The sequence below is a fragment of the Bubalus bubalis genome, chromosome 2 (genome assembly GCF_019923935.1).
Source record: "Bubalus bubalis isolate 160015118507 breed Murrah chromosome 2, NDDB_SH_1, whole genome shotgun sequence".
In the NCBI taxonomy this organism is placed as follows: domain Eukaryota; kingdom Metazoa; phylum Chordata; class Mammalia; order Artiodactyla; family Bovidae; genus Bubalus; species Bubalus bubalis.
Window position 1 is genome coordinate 114,939,570 of NC_059158.1, and position 21,355 is coordinate 114,960,924.

A 21,355-nucleotide genomic window follows, 5' to 3' on the forward strand; every position below is an offset into this window, starting at 1 on the left:
CGAGCCTCTTGCTTCATAAAATACCAGGAGAGCTTTGGTATAAAAAATAAAAACAAAAACAACCACCACCTGCCTAGGCGCTGCTATAGACTAGAGTCGGCTCTTTGCAACCCCATGGACTATACAGTCCATGGAATCCTCCAGTCCAGAATACTGGAGTGGGTAACCTTTCCCTTCTCCAGGGGATCTTCCCAAGCCAGGGATCAAATCCACGTCTCCCACACTGTAGGCGGATTCTTTACCAGCTGAGTCACAAGGGAAGCCCTAGCCTACAGAGTTGGAAATGTCAAGGAATACCCACTAATCTGAATTCTTTGAGCCCGATAGATTACTCTGATGAGCAGCTAATTTGGGGACCAAGAGATGTACCTGTTGTGGTCCCCTTGCCGGTAGCTCTGGGTGGACTTGCCTATTACAGTCTCATTCTAAAGATGAGTTGGCTGTCTGCCTTGCTGGATCAAAGGATTAGTAATGGTAAAGGAAGGCTGTAGATGAGGAGGCACTTTGGACTTCATGTGCTGAGTTATAGGCCCCCTGTCATAGGAAGATGGGCATGTGGTCCAAGGGCAAAGTTTCTGTTTGAATCAGTTATGTTTTGTGCATCATCCAGCTATATGCATGTGCGTGTGTAGTCTCTCAGTTGTGGCCAACTCTTTGTGAGTCTGTGGACTGCAGTCCCCCGGGCTCCTCTGTCCATGGGCTTCTCCAGGCAAGAACACTGAAGTGGGTTGCCATTTCTTCCTCCAGGGAATCTCCCTGACCCAGGGGTTGAACCCACATCTCCTGTGTCTCCTGCATTGGCATCACACTCTTAAAATAAAAACAAAAAAACCTCTGTGCCCAGGTACTGTGCTAATAAGCTCTGTATGGGAATTAATTTATAGTAATTATTCCTATTACACAGATGGTGAAACTGTGGCAGAGAGAGGTTAAGTAGCTCTTCTGAGGTCATATATTCCTAATAAGCACTGTCGCCATGATGTAGCCAGACGCTGGGTCAGAGCCTGTGCTTTGAACACTGCTTTCTACTCCCTCTTTTTGTATCGAGAATGAAGGTTAGAAAAAAGAAGCATAACTCCCTCAAAATTTTTTTAAAGGAAAATAGAAAAACAAAAAACCAAGAATGAAGTTTCAACTAGAGCTTCCACTGTTGTTGCCAATAATTGGGGCATTAGGTTGATTTCACAGAACTGAAATTGAAAGTGAATAATTCCTTTTTAGAGGTGTCCACATCCTTAATTAATGAGTTGACAAATCAGTCATTTTTAGGACATTGAGTTGGTTATTTGGAGGAAGTGAGAATATATCAAAGACAGGAGGCCTTTAAAAATGGTCCCTCCCTCCCTTTGGTAGTATGTATAGTTAGCAAAATTAAAGCAAAATTTTCTTGATGCCCCCTCACCCTTATTTTTTCATTTCCTTCTTTTTTTTTGACTCCTCCATGAGGCATGCAGGATCTTAGTTCCCAGTTCAGTTCAGTTCAGTCGCTCAGTCATGTCCAACTCTTTGCGACCCCGTGAATCGCAGCACCCCAGGCCTCCCTGTCTATCATCAACTCCCGGAGTTCACTCAGACTCACATCCATTGAGTCGGTGATGCCATCCAGCCATCTCATCCTCTGTTGTCCCCTTCTCCTCCTGCCCCCAATCCCTCCCAGCATCAGAGTCTTTTCCAATGAGTCAACTCTTTGCATGAGGTGGCCAAAGTACTGGAGTTTCAGCTTTAGCATCATTCCTTTCAAAGAACACCCAAGGCTGATCTCCTTCAGAATGGACTGGTTGGATCTCCTTGCAGTCCAGACCAGGGATCAAACCTGTACCCTCTGTAGTGGAAGCATGGAACCCTAACCCCTGCACCACCAGGGAAGTCCCACCCTTACCATTGTATTGGTTGTAGGAGTTTGGTTTCCAGATAAATATGGAGGACAGGACTGGTGATGTGAACTGTCTTGCCCTCTACAGTTGGTCCTCCACATCAGCGAGCTCTGCATCCGTGGATACAGAGGGTAGACTGTATTAATTACACCATTTTTTATAAAGGATTTGAGCATCCATAGATTTTGGTATCTGCAGAGGTCCTGGAGGGCTTCCCTGGTAGCTCAGCTGGTAAAGAATCAGCCTCTAATGTGAGAGACCTGGGTTCGATCCCTGAGTTGGGAAGATCCCCTGGAGGAGGACATGGCAACCCACTCCAGTATTCTTGCCTGGAGAACCCCCATGGACAGAGGAGCCTGGCAGACAGTCCATGGGGTCACCGAGTTGGACACGACTGAGCGACTAAGCACAGCACAGCACAGCACAGTGGTCCTGGAACCAGTGCCTCGAAGATAGGGAGGGACAGCCCTAAAAAAATGTGTTTTACGATTCACTCTCTTTGTCTGCCTTTCTGATTGAACTTTTTCAGATGACTCAACACTCAGGTCCTCCCCTGCATCCTGGAGAGTTGTTGTTCAGTCGCTAAGTCGTGTCCAACTCTGAGACCCCAAGGATTGCAGCACGCCACACTTCCCTGTCCTTTACTATCTCCTGGAGTTTGCTCAAATTCATGTCCATTCAGTCAGCGATGCCATTCAACCATTTCATCTTCTGCCACTCTCTTCTCCTTTTGCCTTCAATCTTTCCTGGCATTGGGTCTTTTCCAGTGAGTTGGCTCTTCGCATCAGGTGGCCAAAGTATTAGAGCTTTGGCTTCAGCATCAGTCCTTCCAGTCAGTTTTCAGGGTTGACTTCCTTTAGGATTGACTGGTTTGATGTCCTTGCAGTCCAAGGGACTCTCAAGAGTCTTCTCCAGCACCATGGTATGAGTCTTCAGAGTCTCCTGGCCAAACTTTCTTGTGTTCATCTGACCAGAGGAAGCTCATGTCTCTTTCTGCTTCAAACTCACCCCAACCTCCTAGCTCACACCTAGATGCAGCTTTGTTCTTGGTGCTGATTTGTGGCACAGACCTCAGCCCTGACTCAGCAAGGCCTTCTTTTATGGAGCTGGACCAGATTTTAAAGACTTCCCCCTCAAAAGAGGGGAAAAAAATCACAGGACTTCAGAGGCAAAATGTCTAATGATCTGAAGGGGGAAGTCTCACTTTTGTTGGCTCTCTGATCCCCTTTATTTGGTTTAGTTTATTCATAAACTAAATGATTTTGCTTCTGTGAGTTTCTTATAGGGTAATGGGGAATTATAGGGTCCTACAATAATTGTGCTCAAGACTGTTGCTTTTGGTTGGAGGTTTGAGCCTGGAAGAACAGCCCAGTTCTGGGGGCCTTGCCCAGATTTAATCTGCAAAACCAGGAGAATGTTGAAGTGGCTGTCCTGAGTCTACGTTGGGTTGTTCCCATGGATGTTTGTGATCAGACACTGAGTTTAGCCATGTTATCTTGCTTTCTTTTATTTTGACACTACACCATGGCTGTCTTTCCTCTCAATTCTTCCTGGAACAACTCCTGTCTCAGATCGGGGCCTCAGGCAAGGAGCTAGCTGCAGGGGAATGATAGGGAAGTGATTCTGGAGTGATCCCAGGAGGCAGGAGGAAGGGAGAGTTAGGGAGGGAGGAGAAGCCAGTAAAGAGGTTTAGAATTATGGTCCCTTCTGTCGTGGGGCCTTGATTCTCCCCAGACTCTGTCGGAGAGCCTAGAGCCTTCCACCAGCCATCATCTGAGCTGGGGATATGATGGGCTCTAGAGGTATCTCCTATACCTCCCAGCCTCGTGCAGTCGTTCAGGGGACACCCGCGCTTCCCACCCCCATCAGTGGTTTAAAAACCCCACCTGTTTATTCTGAGATGTCCTGGTGTTCATTCAGCACTGCAGCAAGTTGTATACAGATTCCTTAATTCTTCCATTCCGAAAATGGGCAGGGTGATGATGCATGTGTGAGTAGTAGCATTTCTCTCTCAAGATGGTATGATCCATGATGTTTTTAGCTTACACTGCTGATTTGGTCCCAGATCAGTAGCCTGTTTTTAGGCAGATGTATATCTTATAGGGAAGTGTTAGCATTTTGTGACTCTAATGAGAGAAATTGATGTAACAAAGTTTCAGAGTTCTTAGGAACTAGCCCCTCCAGGTGAATGCTTTTAGGGTTACTTATTAATGTGCTTTTTCCACATACAAGTTAGCGAGGCTACAATATATTCACAATTATTCAAATAATTTAAAACTGTCACTCTCTTTGGAAAACTAGTTGCCCAACTCAATGGATGCATAACATTGTCTTTTAAAGTGTTCTCTTTCTGTATTATCTATTTTTTCTCTCTCACTGTGGGAAATGTCAGCCTTTCAAAGGAGTAGAGTGTGTAGGTCACAGAGAAGTTGCAGAAATAAGAAGAGCCAAAAATGTGGTGAATTTTTCTTGCTGTCTGACAGCTCTGTAGTAATATATGAAGGGAAGCCCATAATTTATACAGCGCTCAGTGGGAGACTCATATTTTTTCCCCTAACTTGCCAGTAGGTAAATAATACCTACTGTTCGGTTCTTACATCTCAGCTCTGCAAATCAATCTGTGCCTCAGACCTGTTGATTTACACTAAAAAGCTGTAATGAGCCAGAATTCCCATTGCTACATTTAGACTTGAACTTTAGAATGTCAGGACCTTGGTGTTTAAATCAAAGTTGCTGATTTTCAGATGAGGGCGGTGAGGTCTGGAGAGATGTCACGTAGTCTACTATTTTTCCCCAAGTTCATGACAAGGATAGATCTTGAACCCAGAGCTCCTGAGCTATTTAAATTAGAAAATTCTGTACACAGAACCATGTACAAAAACCGTATGTGTCAACACTGACAGAACATCCAAATAAATACAGTTCTAGCTTGTCTGGTGTAAGGCCCAGGTTTGATTTGAGTCTCAAGTTAGCTACTGACTGGCTTTATAATCGTGAGCAGGTCATGAGGTCTTGCCTAGCTCTCTCTGCCTGAATCCTGCTCTCTCAGCCCTTTTAATTTATCAGATGGCAGCCTTGATACGAGGTCAAGTCCATGGAAGTTCTCTGTAAACGAGACTCTTAGCCACATGCCGGAGGGTGTTTGCCCCAGGGAATTCATAGCCATTGGATTTGGCCCTGAGACTGCTACAGACAGGACATGCTAAATAGTGGGTCCCAGATATGGAAGAAAATGCCATAGGATTAAGTTAGAAATGTGATTTTTATTAGTTTACATATGTTCAGTATCATCTTAATACCATACCATTTTATCCATTGTCTTATCTGTGTTCAAAACAGTTTTGGAAAGGAAGTAGTATTTTTATCATCCCCATTTTACTTATAAGTAAACTGAGTCTTAGAAAAGGGGGCATGAATCAGAGCTTGGGTGGAAGCTTACTATATTGTTCAAGCAACAGTACTGTAATCCACCGAAAAGCATGTCTTCTCCCTGTGTCCCCCTCATTTTGCAGGATACAGAGTAGATGCTCAGTTAAAACCTGATTAGTTTGTACCATCAAAGACCAGTGTTTGATGTCTTATGAAGATACAGTAAAAGGAAATGTTGAAAATGATACAGCTGGAGAAGGCATTTTTAGACATTTTCTTTTCATTATAAAAGTACAACACACAGAAAACTAGAAGGGAAAAAAGTCCATCTTCTCACTACTGTCATTTTTCAGTGTATTTCCTACTAAAAATGGTCCCCCATGGTTTAGATTTATTTTTACATATTTCTAATCTCCATGGATATAGTTTTATGTTTTTCATTTAATATTTTATCTTTTGGACACTTTTTTGTTGTAGAGACAGTTTTAAGTAGCACTTAATAGTCTTCTGAATTGACATGTCACCAGTACGTAAACCCTTCTTTTGTGGCACATTTAACTTTCCCATTTTTAAATATAAAGAATGCTATCAATAAAGAATTCAGACATTCTTCTGCAGAAAGCTTTTTCTTTAGGGATACATTCCCAGAGGTGGATCAAAGAGAATGAACAATTTAAGCCAATTACTTTAAATACAGTAATCAAGAAGGTTAGAAACACTGGAGAATAGGTTACCAAGGCAATGATACAGTATTTTTGTAGGGATGAAAAGAAAGAGAAGATTCAATTAACCAAGTCACGCTGATAAGCATGTCTCCTGAAGGCTCAGAGCCTTTCATTTCCCGCAGAGACAGAAGAGTGGAGTTGATGCCAAATACCTGCAATGCAGAGGCGGGACTTCCAGAAATCTAAGAGGCTTCCATTCTTGTATACCTTTTTGAGTCTATAAGAGTAATCATTAAGAAGTGGTTTTCTTTGCATATCTGTGACACCAGGATTGCCTGCTTTACAAGACAGACTGAAATTTGAGTTGCTTCCTCTCTGCTATAGGGCTTCTCTGGTGGCTCAGATGGTAAAGAATCCATCTGGAATGCAGGAGACCCGGGTTCAATCCTTGTGTCAGGAAGATATCCTGGAGAAGGGAATGACTACCCACTCCAGTATTCTTGCCTGGAGAATCCCATGGACAGAGCAGCCTGGTAGGCTCTAGTCCTTGGGGTCGCAAAGAGTCAGGCATGACTGAGTGACTAACATTCTTTTCACTTTACTCTCTGCTATAAGCAAACTGTCATCAGACATGTGTTGTCCAGTGATCCTCAAATAGCCAATGGCCCACTCCAGTTCCAGAGCTGCTTTTTGGAGACAGAATTTTGCTGCCATTGCCGTAAGAGGTTTCTCTTTCAAGAACCTTATAACTGTAAGTTTTGGTGCAATAACAAACTACCTTCATATCTCAATCCCTTTAAACCAGGAGCAGTCCTTTCTCAGTCATTTTCCATTTAAGCTGAGGTTTGGTGTTGGTTGGTGTTGACTGGTTTGGTGTTGGTCCTTTTCAACCTTAGTTCTCCTTCCAGGTCTTGGTCCAAAGGATTGGCTCCTCTCGGAGGATTGCTGTACCTCTGGCAAGGGCAGAAATGAGGCCAACCAGATAGAGCTTCTGCTCAGGTGTGGTGTATGTATTGTACATCATCTCCACTCACATTTCCTTGGCCCAAGGAAGTCACAGGTCCATGCCCGAACGTGGGCAGGATGCACACTTCCCCTCCTCAGAGGTGCTGTGAAGCACATGGCAAGGGTAGGAATGTGTAATTGAGATGAAACTTCTGTGAACAAAGATGCAGCCTACCTACTAGGAATTGGCTTTCTTGTTTTCTTCTGATCTCCTTCCATCCCCTTGTCTGCTGCAATACAGAACCTAGCTCTCCCATACAAGAAGGTCTCAAGATACAAAGGATTTGCTAACTGAATGTGTGACCTGTCGTTCCGCTATAAGAGATGATGTCTCTATCTCCTCTCTTTCATCTCAGCAGGCCTATCACTCACTCATAGCCAACAGAATGTTCTGGAAGGATGCTGGGGTCTTCTGCCTGATTCTTGGGGATTGCTTGCTCTGGTGGAAGTCAGCTGCCATATATGAAGATAACCTGACTGCCCTGAGGGATATTGGTTAACCTCTCTGGTCTAGAGTCCCCACTGACCTCAGCCTTCCACCACCCCTGCTGTGGGGTGAATCATCTCTGTGTTCAGAGTTCTGTGATAACTTTGTTATCATTCAGCTTAGATTCAAAGACCAAGGAAAGAATATCTGATTAGCACAAGCTTGGGTTAATTGCCTAGGTTCAAGGCCAGGTGCAGTGATTGTCAGTCTTCTCTTTGAGGAGCTGCTGCTGCTGTCGCTTCAGTCCTGTCTGACTCCGTGTGACCCCATAGACGGCAGCCCACCAGGCTCCCCCGTCCCTGGGATTCTCCAGGCAAGAACACTGGAGTGGGTTGCCATTTCCTTCTCCAATGCATGCATGCATGCTAAGTCACTTCAGTCGTGTCCAACTCTGTGTGACTTTATGGACAGCAGCCCACCAGGCTCCTCTGTCCATGGGATTCTCCAGGCAAGAATACTGGAGTGGGTTGCCATTTCCTTCTCCATCTGTGAGGAGAGTGGGGCCTAAAAGTGGAATGATGCATGTCAGAGCCAGCAGAACTACTCCAATAGTTCATGGAGGCTACTGACTGAGTCAGCTGTTGAAATGCAAATTTAATCATCTTACTCCATGTTCAAAGCCATTAAGGGCTCTGTATGGTTTTCATAAGAAAGTTTATACAACTTTGATTGGTCTGTGAGGTTCTTCAGCATTGGCTCTTGACCCCTTCTCTCCCCAGCTTCCCAGACAGGATCCCTCATGGAACCTTGATTCCAGTCTTGCTGAGGCACTTGTAATTGAACAAATGATCTCATCCACTTTCAAGGCTTTCAGTACAATCTGTGTGATGACTCCTGGTATATGTCCCAACTTGGACTTTTCTTTGAAACTAAACTCTTGTCTCCAACTGTCTTCTCAGCATCTCCACTTGGGGACCTAACAGACATCCCCAACAGTGAGTCCAAAACCCAAATCCTGATCACCCCTACCTCCCTGCCCCACCCCAAACCCTGCTTCTCCTGCACTCTTCCCCATCTCAGGAAATGGTAAATCCATCCCTCCCATTCTTCACATCAAAAACCTTGAATCATTCTTGAGTCTTGTTTAGTTCATGGTACTTATCAACTGTACCTTCAGAATAGATCCTGAACAGACCAAAACTTGAAATCAGAATATATCCAGATACTCACCTCTTTCTTCAATGCTTGAGTCCTGACCCAAGATACCATCATTGGTCACTCTCTCATCTGAGTATTCCAACTGCCTTCTAACTATTAGCCCTGTTTCTGCCTTTGCCCAGCAGCAGCGATCCTGTTAAAACATGTGATATCATGTCTTCTCCAAGTCAGAGCCTCTAGTGGCTTCCAGTCTGTGTAAATACCTAAATCTTTACAGTGGCTTTAAGACTTGACATGACCCTTGGCCTCTGCCTTCACCTACCATTTTCCTGCTTCATCTTCAACCCTCTGGCTGCCTTGATGTTCTTGCATCAAGTCAAGCAGACTTCTGCCTCAGAGTCTTGCTCTTCCCTCTGCCTGGAAGGTTTTTGCCCCACATATCTCCCCAGAATGGTGCCTGACACAATGAAGGCTTGTAGGGAAATGTGGTAGATGAATGGATTCTGACAGGCCTCTGGACATGGTTTCCCTGGAACATACTCTTCTATCAAGCTGACTTCTTTTAGTTCTTTCAGTCAACTTAAATCTCAGCTTCTCTAGGACTATTCCTGTGATTTATTAATAAATATCCCCCTTTTGTACTCTTTGAGGAAAAGGACTATGTCTTATTTGTCATTGTATCTAGTGTATCACAGGTTTCTTTGCATCTGGTTGACCCTCAGAAAGTATTTCCCTCAATCTCGACATTGATGTAGTATTTATTTTAATAGATGGTACCCGTACATTGTTACAAAATACATAACATACATGCTAGGGTATATAGGGAAACGCAAGCTTCTGTTCTCCACATATTTTCTGTAGAGACTGTCATCCCTCTTATTGGGTATCTCCCTGCATATATTCTGTGCATAGACCAGCAGTTAAACGTTCAGTATTTGTTGTTATTTACTCTCTAAGTCTTATATGCCTCTTTGTGACCCCATGGACTGTAACCCACCAGACTCCTCTGTTCATGGGATTCTCCAGGCAAGAATACTGGAGTGAGCTGCTATTTCCTTCTCCAGGGAATCTTCCTGACCCAGGGATTGAACCTGCATCTCCTACATTGGCAGGTAGATTCTTTTACCACTGAGCTACCAGGGAAGCTCTAACATTCAGTATTTGTTTAAGAAAAAAAAAATTGCACAGATAATTGACACTGAATCTTAAATATAAACTTGACTTAAGTATGCTTAAGTGGTTCACTCTGCGTAACCAGTTTGCTTAAGTAGTAAGATTTTTTATTCTCCTGAAAAACAAGTATTACCCTAAAAGTCCTCTTTAAATCTCTTTAAAGCCCATCAATTCACTTTGTGCTTCCCTAGGTTGAAAACAGTGACTGTCCGTACATTTGCCTTGGATGTCTCAAGAGCTGGTAGAAACCAGCCCTCTCTCCCCATCTCCACGTCTCCTGCCCTGTTCTAGCAGCATCTCTTTCCAAGATCATTGTTGTTACAGAATTAAGTCTTGTGGGCTCTGCTAGGACCCAGGGCTGTGGCGAAGGCTCTATTTCTCTTCCAGTTCCTGTAGCCAAAAACGAAACCAAAGCTGAGACTGAAGCAGTGCGGGCTTTGTTGAGTGGTCTGAGAACGGAGAGGCAGGAACTTTGTTCGCAAATCAACTTCTCATCCCTTGGTGAGATGGGATTTGATTTTAAACAGTAGAGACAAAGGGAGGAGGAGTGAGGATGGTGATGGGGAGGCATGTGTACCGGGTCACTAGGGAAGGGGCAGCGCTTTTGATGGCATGGGTGCCACCCTCTCTTATCCTCTTTTGGTCCTTGATTTCTGATCACGATGCAAGTAGGTGTGTCATGCTCATGTGATAAAATCAGCGTATAAAGCCACTGTGTTGGAGGTCGAGTATGTCACCATCTTGGTTCCAACTGGTCCCATTTGGTTTTTGTTTTTCTCTTCCTATAGCTTTCTTATCTCCTAAAGATTTGTGATAACTCCTATTAAATGTGGGGGCAGGTGGATTTTGAGAAAGGGAGCTTCCCCAATCACTCAGTGGGTAAAAGAATCCACCTGCAATAAAGGAGACACAGGAGGTGTGGGTTCGATCCCTGGGTTGGGAGGATCCCCTGGAGAAGGAAATGGCAACGCACTCCCGTATTCTTGCCTGGAGAATCCCATGGACAGAGGAGCCTGGTGGGCTGCAGTCCATGGGGTCACAAAGAGTTGGATATGTATGACTTAGTGACTGAGCACAAACACTGGTTCTTATTCTGGCAGCATTATCTTCCCTTGGCCTCCCTGCCTGCACCCATGACCCTCCTTGGTCTGCTCTCAACAGAGCAGCCAGATTGATCCTGCGAAAAATAATGTGAGTCATTTCTCTATTCAATCCATTGTTGGTTTCATTTCATTGTTGGTTTCCCATCCTACTCAAAATAAAAGCCAAGTCCTAGTATGACCATGTATGCCAGTCAGGAGGGCTCTATTGCTGTTCATTGAAAATGCTGGGTTCCCTCTGTTACCAGGCCCTTTCCAGATCCTTCAGCAGCAACACTATAGAAATGAATATCACTTCCCTAAGACCCTTAGATAAGCAAACCTTTCTCATTAAGAGAGGGAGCTTGTGCACAAGGGAGAAGGCAGAAAAAAATCGTGCCAACTCCCTAAGTAGAAGGGACAAGTTGCTTTTACAACAAAAGGGAGGGTTTGCCTCATGATCACTGATAATTTCCAGAAATTGTCCACCTTTTTTGATCAGCAGCAGGTGGCTCCAACTGGATATTGGCAATAGGGAGCGTTTCTGTGAAGGGAAAGGAGTGCAGGAGAATTTTCTATGAGAAAACATCTGAGCAGATGTGTCTAAAGTTTAGAGTTGAGGGACTTCCCCGGCAGTCCAGTGGTTAAGACTTCATGCTTCCAGTGTAGGGGGCAGTGGGTTCAATCCCTGGTCGGGGAATTAAGATCCCACATGCTGCATGGCATGCATAAATAAGTAAGGCAGTCTTATTAAACTTTTTTCTATAGTTGAACTTCTTGTCTTCTGGCAACTAAGTATATTCTTGAGTGTAACACAGGTAAACTTAATATTTTATTCCTGCAAGTCTGGCTTTTGTCTCTGGGACTTGGGTGTTTGTTCTTTAGTTACCAAGGCCTGTTTTGCCCAAGGCTGTTTCTTGGCCTTATTTCCGGAATGGCTGCGCTCATATCTTCCTGTCTCACCTGCATGGGCACCTTTGCTCCTCGTGCTCTCTGTCTAGAGTGCTCGTCCCCGGGTAGCTGTTCAGCTCACTCTCCCATCTGTGTTTAAACGCCCCCTCCTTAGTTAGAGAAGGGTGATGACTCTGTGTAGAATACACGCCTCTTACTCTCCTCCTTTGTGCTGCTTTACTTCTGTAGAATGTTCTTGTTTGTTCACATGCTTATTGTCTGTCCCTCCCTGTGTAAGCTGCACGAGAACAGGCTGTTATTCATGTGTTTCTTTGGTGCTGAATCCTGGCACCGGAACACTGAAGGCGTCAACTGGTAATTGTGGATTCAAGGAGACTAATGAGGCTCTTAGGTCTCAGCATACAGCCCCCTTGCAGCATATACGGGAAGTAGAGATACTGGGTGGGGTCTGGCAATCACTAGGAAGGTTGTTCCCAGTTCCTTTTTCTCCTTGCATCTCTCTATACCCAAGAAACAGCATCCTGAGACCTAGGGGCCCAGGAAAGTGGCCCTGGGCAGCAAGGCTTGGGTGATGCTGCTTCCCCTAAGCTCCAGGTATCTGGCTGTCTGGACATTGCTCCTTGAGCTTTGTGAGTCCTAGACTAGACTCCCCACCAGCTCCCCACCCTGGTCTCACTCCTCCTGCTTTGGGATGTGCCACTACCTCTTTCCTTTTGGAAAAAAGATTGGGTTTTCCTGGCATCCTTCTCTGTTGTCCAGTTGGTTACCAGGGTCCATCCCTTCTGCCTCCGCAGGGTCTTTCCTATTGATCCCTCTTAGCTGTCACGGCTACTCTGTAAGGGGTCATTACTCGTTTCCTTGACTACTAGCCTTGTCTCCCAGCTGATTTCCTTGCTTCTAGTTTCCTTCCCTTCAACTCTGCCAAACTCCCCCCAGTCAGAAGGTCTTTGTAAAGGCCAGATCACATCATGTACCTCCCTTGCTTAAAACTGTTTAACAACTTCCTGTCAGCACTACAGGCTTCCTCAGCCTTAGACATGTGTGTTCCACCTTGATGATTTGTGCCGTACCGCCTATGCCGTTACTTACTTAACATTTATTTAAATATAATCATATTTGACATTTTTTTCTTCAGCAATAATATCCTTGTAGGCATGGAGTAAAAATCAGTTTTCCTAATGTATATTAAAGTGTATAACTATTATATATAATACACTGGTCTATGTACTATCTAAGATGCATTGTAAATATCATGTTGTCAAATTCTTCCAAAAAACTGTGAAGAGGAAGGAACACTCCCAAAGAGATTCTCTGAAGCCACCGTCAATCTGATATCAAAACCAGACAAAGATACTGCCAAAAAAGAAAATTGTGGACCAATATCTTTGAATATAGGTGCATAAATTCTTAACAAATTTCTTAGCAAACTGTATCCAGCAATATAAAAAAAACTCATACACCATGACCAAGTGGGATTCATCCCAAGTTCCTAAGGCTGGTTCAACACATGCAGATCAGTCAATGTGATTCACCACTCAAACAAAAGGGAAGACAAAGACCACACGATCATCTCAGTAGATTCAGAAAAAGCATTGTGCATATCGTGGGTGATGCTGTGCCTGCCATCTCGAGGGGACTTCCAGGACACAGAGGGCCCTTCCTCACGTGGCTCTTGCACGGCTGCTCCCCTAGCCTGATGATCCAGGAAGAGCCTCTCCACTTTGGATTTCCATAGAAGCAGGGCCGCACAATGTGGGGTCTTCACATCTTTGCTTATGAAGTTCCCTCTGCCTGGAGTGCCCTCCACAGCCTTTCAGCTTCTCTACTTGATGGCTCGTGTCTAGTCCTCTAGACCCAGGTTACCTGTCACACCACAGTGCCATCCTTCCTTCCCACTTGGTCCCCAGGTTGTGTTTCATCGCTTTGGTTTCTTTCTTCATTCTGTTCTTTGTGTGTTATCAGTTTTCACATTCACTACTAATGACTGTCCAGTAATACTTTTCAGGTTTCCTATCCCAGGTGTGTGCTCTCGGGATGCTGGGGCTAGGTTTTGTTTTCTTACCTTGGCATTCCATTCACCTTAAAATGTGAATGAATGCAGTTACCCCAGTGGAGTAGTAGATGTTCTAGGCTCGCTTGAGATAAGGTGAGATCAAGAGTGAGGCATGTGAACCTGGGAGATGGGGGTTAACTGGAAGGAGAGAGGGGATGCATTGATTGAGAAAGGCACCAAAGGCATGATGTCCCTTCACAAGGCTTTTCAGAGTAGAACCTGCTGGACTCCCCTGATGGCTCAGATGGTAAGGAATTTGCCTGCAATGCAGGGGACCCGCATTCAATGCCTGAGTTGGGAAGATGCCCTGGAGAAGGCAGTGGCAACCCACTACAGTATTCTTGCCTGGAGCATTCCATGGACATAGGAGCTTAGCAGGCTGTAGTCCATGGGATCACAGAGAGTCAGATACGACTGAGCGACTAGCACTCCTACTACCTACTGCTGGCCCACATCAACTTACCTGATTGTTCGTCTCTCTCTCTCTCTCTCTCTCTCTCTATATATATATATATATATATATATGTATTTAAACTAAACAGATTTTTTGGTGAATGTCTGTGTTTTCAACCCAACCATTAGAGTTCCGCTGTTCAATATGGTATGACCACATGTGGTCATTTATTTTAATTAATTAAAATTTAATTAATTTAAAAAGCATTAACATTGAATTTCTTCCATTGCAATTAGCCACATTTGAAGTCTCTGTGGCCGCATGTGGCTAGTGGCTACCCTTTTGAACAGAACAGAATGGAACATCTCCTTCATCACAGAAAATTTTATTGGTCTGCACTGCTCTAGAATCTGAGTCTTTAACAAATCTCCCATGCTGATTTTTGTCCCTAAAATTGAAGCCAAGAAGAAAGTCCTATGTCAGTGAGATTCCACTTGGATAGGCTTAATCAGCTTGTATATTGTTCATTTGTTGAGTAAGGAGAGGTTCTTAGTGATTCGGTCTTGAGGAGATGGATGATCTTATCATGGACAGGGTTTGACCACATGCCTGTAGAGCTCTAGCCTGAGTAGCCATCCCTGGTCCAAGCCACCCTTCCCCTTCACCACAGCCTGTTCACAAAACAGCAGGTGGATGAGGTTAAAGCTAAAGAGAGAAGAGAGAGGAGGACACAGTTAGAGAGAGGAGATGGAGATTTAGAGCCTATGAGGGTCAAGCAGGTAAGATGAGGAAGAACAGAAAGAGGAGGGGAGCAAACTCCTGCAGTGGAAGAGGAGGTGGGTGTTGGTGGCCATGGCGTGAAGGGAGGCAGGGAGTCTTGAATCAATGTTGGCTGTTTGGCGAAGCCATTATAGAGAATGAGAAATGGCTCATGGCATTCCTGGTGCACTTTCTCTTGTCTCCTAGCTGATTTTGTGTGTTGTTTTACTTAAAATGGCAGACTACATGTAGTAAAAGAGGACCAGATAGAATGAAACAGCATTAGAAATCATACATCCCTAAGAACCATATGTACTTGTGACTTGACTGTCTTTCATTTTTTTATTATTTCATGTTTGATTGAAGATAGACCCAGATTACAAGTGCTGTGGAGGCTGGGGTGGAAAATGATAAAACATTACACTTTAAGCTGTGGACTGAATTGGTAAAATGCCAGAGCAACTGTGTTTTAAGGCTTTTGTAAATTAGGAGATGATTAGAAGAAGTTTCTCTTTGGCAAATAACTTAGAATTGATAAGACCCAGGCTTTATTCATATGATTTCAGGCCTTTAAGCCTACAGTTGACCAGGGACCAAACTTCCAACCTTCTCTCATTTGGGATGTGAGAGTGTCTGCCAGTTGGTTTCCTGTATAATTTCAGAGGCAAAAATTAATACTGACTGCAAGGTGATAGATAGATTTACAATGCTGAAGAAATTTGCAGCTTTTAGGAGGAGAAAAAAAAATATCAGTGGCTTCAACTATTTCTTTGGATTTTACTAATCTTTCAGATATTAATAAGTATATCTTTGACAAGATTAATACTACAGTGTTTCTCAAACTGCAGTGAATGTCTGAAGGACTTATTAAAATACAGATTGCTAGATCCCCATCTGCAGAGTTTCTGATTCAGTAGGTCTGGGTTGACCTCCGGCATTTTCATTCTTAACAAGTTCCCAGGTGATGTGGAGACTGCTGGTCCATGGACCACGCTTTTATAATCACTGGTCCTGTGAGAATTTAAATGCAGCGTCAGTCTGGATTGGGACATTGTATTCAAGGGGGGGCAGTTCATTTGAGGAGAAGGGGGCGACAGAGGATGAGATGGTTGAATGGCATCACCCACTCGATGGACATGAGTTTGAGCAAGCTCTAGGAGATAGTGAAGGACAGGGAAGCCTGGCGTGCTGCAGTCCCTGGGGTCGCAGAGAGTCAGACACAACTGAGTGACTGAACAATAACAACAAGCAGTTCATTTGCCTCTTTCTTTTTTTATTCAATTAAGTTTTATTTCTTTTATCTTGTATTTTTAAAAGTTGTATTGAGCATACTATAGTTGATTTATAAGGTTGTGTTAGTTTCAGGTGTAAGCAAAGTGAATCCGTGATATCCTCTGTTTTTTTTTAGATTCTTTGCTCGTATAGGCCATTAGAGAGTGCTGACTTCCCGGTGCTGTACAGTAGGTCCTTATTAGTTAGTAGTGTGTATACCTCAATCCCAATCTCCCAATTTATCCCTCACCCCAAATTTTATTATTTTTAATTGAAGTATAGTTGATTTATAATATCATGTTAGTTTCAGATATATAGCATAGTGATTCGATTGTTGTTTTTTTTTTTTTTTTTTTTGTAGATTGTATTCCATTAAAGGTTACTACAAGATATTGGGTATAATTTCCTGTGTTATACAGTAAATCCTTGTTACTTATCTGTTTCACGTACGGGCATTTGTATCTAGGAAAGGGAAACTACAATAGGGAAGGCAAATGTATAGTGAGGATGGAAGAGCTCTTAAATAAGCCAGTATATGGATTAAGAAACAATCCAGAAAATTATAAAAGCCATCCTTTGCTTCTTTCTGACTCAGTGTTTTCCCGCTGTAGGGTTTGGGCTGGAGGGAGAAGGAGGTGTGTTCGCTGCGGTGACCTGGCTCTACACTGCCTTCTTTCCCTGCCAGGCCAGCCTCTCCAGGTGAAGGCCGTGGTGCTCTGATGGAGCAGGTCCCTTCCCCCATCCCTCACCGCCTCCCCACAAACCAGGAAGCAGCCCACACTTGCCCATTCGGAAGCAGCCACATTTGCAGCGTTTGCTCCTGACCCAAATCTTCTCTGCTTCCGGGAGATTGCTGCAGTCCCATGGCAGTGGTGGCGTGAGGATGTCACGTGAAGGCCCAGAGCCTTTGAGTGGCCAGGGAGGCTGACCACTGGGAGGACATCAGGAGACCTGGCTTCTATTTCTGGGTGGACTTCAGATTCCTGGGGTGACCTTGGGGAAGCCTGCCAGTCCTCCACAATCCCGTTTTGACTCCTTGTGTCTGTGAAACAAACCTCTCCCGACCCCTGACCCCTCCAGTCCATGAAATAACAGAAAAACAAAAACCTAGGTCTGGTCAGTGGCCACCAGGGCATTTAGGAGCTGATGTGCAGAACTCTTGAGTGCCTGAGGAGAAAGCTGCTGTGTAAACACAATATATTATTAATAACATGTTAAAAAAAATGGCATCACACGCTCAGCTAATAATAGCTGCTTTCAGCTCTGGGGGAGCTCTGACACACAGGCTTCCAGCAGTGTTGATGAAAGAGTGACTGGCTTCTGAATTTGAAGCACATTTAAAAAAAGATGAAAATAGGTTTTTAAAACATTTGGAGCATATTTGTAGGTATATTTCTGAGGCAAATATGATAGATCTGTAAAATTCAACATGAATAAACAAATCATCGATTTCTTTGGATTTTTTTTTTCATTACATTTCGGAGTTGTTTTACAATGTGGGCTATTCTATAGGCATTTTGGCTCAAGTGTTAGGAGTCTCTTTCCTCTTCCCATCCCCAGTGGTAAGTGGTTGATGCCCCTTTAAACTCTATGGGGGGAAACTTACAAATCAGTCAGTGGTTAGGTAATCAGTCAATATAGGAAAGTGGCTCAGCTGGTAAAGAATCTGCCTTCAATGCAGGCCACCCACGTTCGATCCCTGGGTTGGGAAGATTCCCTGGAAAAGGAAATGGCAACCCACTCCAGTATTCTTGCCTGGAAAATTCCATGGACAGTGGAGCCTGACAGGTTACAGTCCATGGGGCCACAAAGAGTTGGACATGACTGAGCAACTAACACTTCATTTCAGGGAGTCAGACCTTCCTGGGTGGACCCCATTTGTGGCTCCGATCAGTTAATGATTATATATACTCTACAGATGCATGCAGGGGCACCTGCCAGGTGCTGCTATAGATATTGAGATATGAAAATATAGTTCTCACCCTTAAGCAACTTCTAGGTAGTTTTGATTGAAGATATATAAGCAAGATATTATGTAAGGAGACCACTGCATCTTTTATACCTGTCTCCTTAACAGAATCCAACAAAACCCAAATCCACTTTTTGTGCGTTATCAAGGTGTGCCTGTGTGGACTGGGAGAAAGAGAGAGTCCTGCAGCACCACTGGTCCCTGTCAGGAAGCAGCTCAGACGTTTGTTCCTGTCCCCTCTGAGGAATTTGGAGATGGAGGCTTCTTGAGGATGTTGTGGTAAATGCTCTACAGAAGGTTTAGCACCCAAGTGGTGCCTCTCACTTGGGTTCTCTCATGCCTCAGTGAGAGAAGACCGATCAAGTAATGGATGCGCTGCAGGTTTTTCAGGGAACATTAGACCCCTCCTTCCTCAGCAGCTGGCGGGGGGCGGGGGGTTCCTTCTGTTCAGAGAAGGATGGATTTTCACCCATAGTGGAAGCTCGCTAAGGGCAGGGCCTTCCCTTGAACTAGGCCTGGGACTCAGCCCTGAGACATTATTCAGGGAACTGCCTGGGGAGCTTTATTTTTCTCCTGAAGTATAGTTGGTTTACAGTGTTGTGTTAGTTTTGGGTATACAGCACAGGGATTCTGTTTTATATGTGTGTGTGTGTGTGTGTGTGTGTATCTTCCCTGGTGGCTCAAATGGTAAAGAATCTGTCTGCAATGTTGGAGACCTGGATTCGATCCCTGAGTTAGGAAGATCCCCTGGAGAAGGGAATGTCTACCCATTCCAGTATTCTTGCCTGGAGAATTCTGTAGACAGAGGAACCAGCTGGCTACAGTTCATGTGGTTGCAAAGAGTCAAACATAAATGAATGACTAACACTTTCACTTTTTCATATTTATGTATATACATGCATATTGGAGACAGGAACGACAATCCACTCCAGTATTCTTCCCTGGAGAATCCCATGGACTCTAGAGAAGCCTGGCGGGCTACAGTCCCTGGGGTCACAAAGAGCTGGACACGACTGAGCGACTAACACTTCAGTTCATATACACACATACATACATACATTCTTTTTCAGATTCTTTTCCCTTATAGGTTATTGCAAGATATTGAGTAGAGTTCCCTGTGCTGTACAGGAGAACCTTTCTGTTTATCCATTTTATATATAGTATAGCATGGGTGTTCAGTTATGTCCAACTTGACACAACCCCAGGGACTATAGCCCGCCAGGCTCCTCTGTCCAAGAAAGACAGTAGTGTGCGTATGTTAATCTCAAATCTCCTAGTTTATCCCTCCCCAACTCTTTCCCTTTGGTATTCTTAAATCTGTTTTCTATGTCTGTGGGTCTACTTCTGTTTCTGAGAAGCAATTTAAAAAGCAAATACAGATGCCTGTATTCACCCCTAGAGATTCTGATAAGATTGACCCTGAGTGGCAGTCCTTGGGATACTGTTCCAAAAAAATTCCTCAGTGGGGTGTAAAGTGTGAGGGCTAGGAAACCAAGTTGGAGATTAAATTTATCTGAAAGTGTGAAGCAGAGAGAGCATGTGTGTTAGTCACTTGAGTGGAGGCCTGACTTTTAGGCTCTTTTCCTGAAATGGCACCTCTCACAGTTCCATTTGCTAGCAGGGAGAAGTGGTTACTTCAAGTGCTGGGCACAGTGGGTCCATAGTCATTTGTCCTGTGGGATAGCTGGGCCTTGGGCCAGTTGCTTTGGTAGCTTTGATCCCCCAAGCCCTGGAATCCCTGGTCCTGCCCCGGTGTCTGGTCACTAAAGGGCCCTCCAGGAAGCCGTCTCATTCCTGCGTGATACCCCTCTTGGCTGTGGTCCCCTCCACCCTGATCACCCTACCAGGACTGTGGTGACCAGCGCCAGGCACTCCACCTTCTGTAGCCTTCTTCATTTCTGCTGCTGTGTCCCTGGGTGCTTTTTGCCTGTAATCTCGACACACCCACACCCACCCACCCACCGACCCCCACACACCTACCTGTAATCTCTCCACACACATGCAAGCACACACACTCACACCCCACCATCCCCCACCATCCCCTCGAGTGTATGTTTCCCCCCAGGCTCCTTATGAGGATGTGTGGCGCCTGGGGTGGATCACCTGCCTGGTTTATAGGTCCAGGAGTCTCTTCAGCTCAAGTCTGTACAAGAGCCCCAGCCTGCTTATTACTTTTCCTTTGTTCTTTTGTGTTTCACACCAGCCCACATTGATCGCTTCTTCCTGTGTTTTTGATTTTGTGATTTTACTTTTTGGCCTCATGCTAGAGCATGTGGGATCTTAATTTCCTGACCAGGGATCGAACCCATACCCCCTGCATTGGAAAGTGGAGTCATAACCACTGGATTGCCGCTGAAGTACCTTCCCATCTGTGTTTTTGAGAGAATAAAACCTACTACTAATGTGTTGATAAGAAGCCTTTGGAGTGAACTCCACGCACCCTGTTTACCCCCTCATTTCTGACCCTTAGGTTTGGGAAAAGGTGTCTGTCTATAGGCTGGTTAGGATTCTAAGTAGGTGCCTCTTTGGGTCCTTCTATTAGTCCAGAACATGGTAATTAAAGCATGGGCAATGAAACATGGTTTTATTTTGTAGCTTGGGAGGAGGGCTGAGAAGGCTGCTAAGTGATGGTGACCGCAGGTTGGGACAGGAATGATGTAGGGCTTCTCGTACTGGTTTCTTTTCTATTTCTCTTCATTTTCATTTGGTATATTGACCCTTGTATCTCTATCATCATTTCCTCAGGTTTACTTTCATTTTCTGTATTCTTCCCTTCTGTGAGTGTCTGGGTTGCCAGCTGGGGCATCCCAAGCCCCATAGTCATCCTCCCAGCTCCACCCCACTCCCCTGGCCGGGTGTCCTCTGACTTTTCCCATGACCTCATTCCTAACTTGCTCTCACCTCTCCTGTGCATGGTGTCTTGGTTGACTTCATCCTTCCTTTTCTCCTCTCATTTATTTTTTAAAAGAATTGCTTCATCCTGCCATGAACACTCTTTATTTTTTTGCTTTTAATTTTATTTTGGAGTATAGTCAGTTAACAATGTTATGATAGTTTCAGGTGGACAGTGAAGGGACTCAGCAATCCATATATATGTACCCATTCCCCCCCTACCCCACCAAACTCCCCTACCATCCAGGCTGCCACATAAGATTGAGCAGAGTTCCCTATGCTATACAGTAGATATTTGTTGATTATCCATTTTAAATACAGCAGATGAACTCTCTTCTTTTGTCATTACTGAAT

At 44.4% G+C, this 21,355-nt stretch overlaps 1 protein-coding gene across 1 annotated transcript in view; it reads left to right on the plus strand.

The window, feature by feature from the left end:
- The window catches only part of TMEM163 (transmembrane protein 163), a 270,059-nt gene that overhangs the window by 200,225 nt on the left and 48,479 nt on the right, over nt 1–21,355 (plus strand). The gene's annotated exons all lie outside the window — the stretch shown is intronic.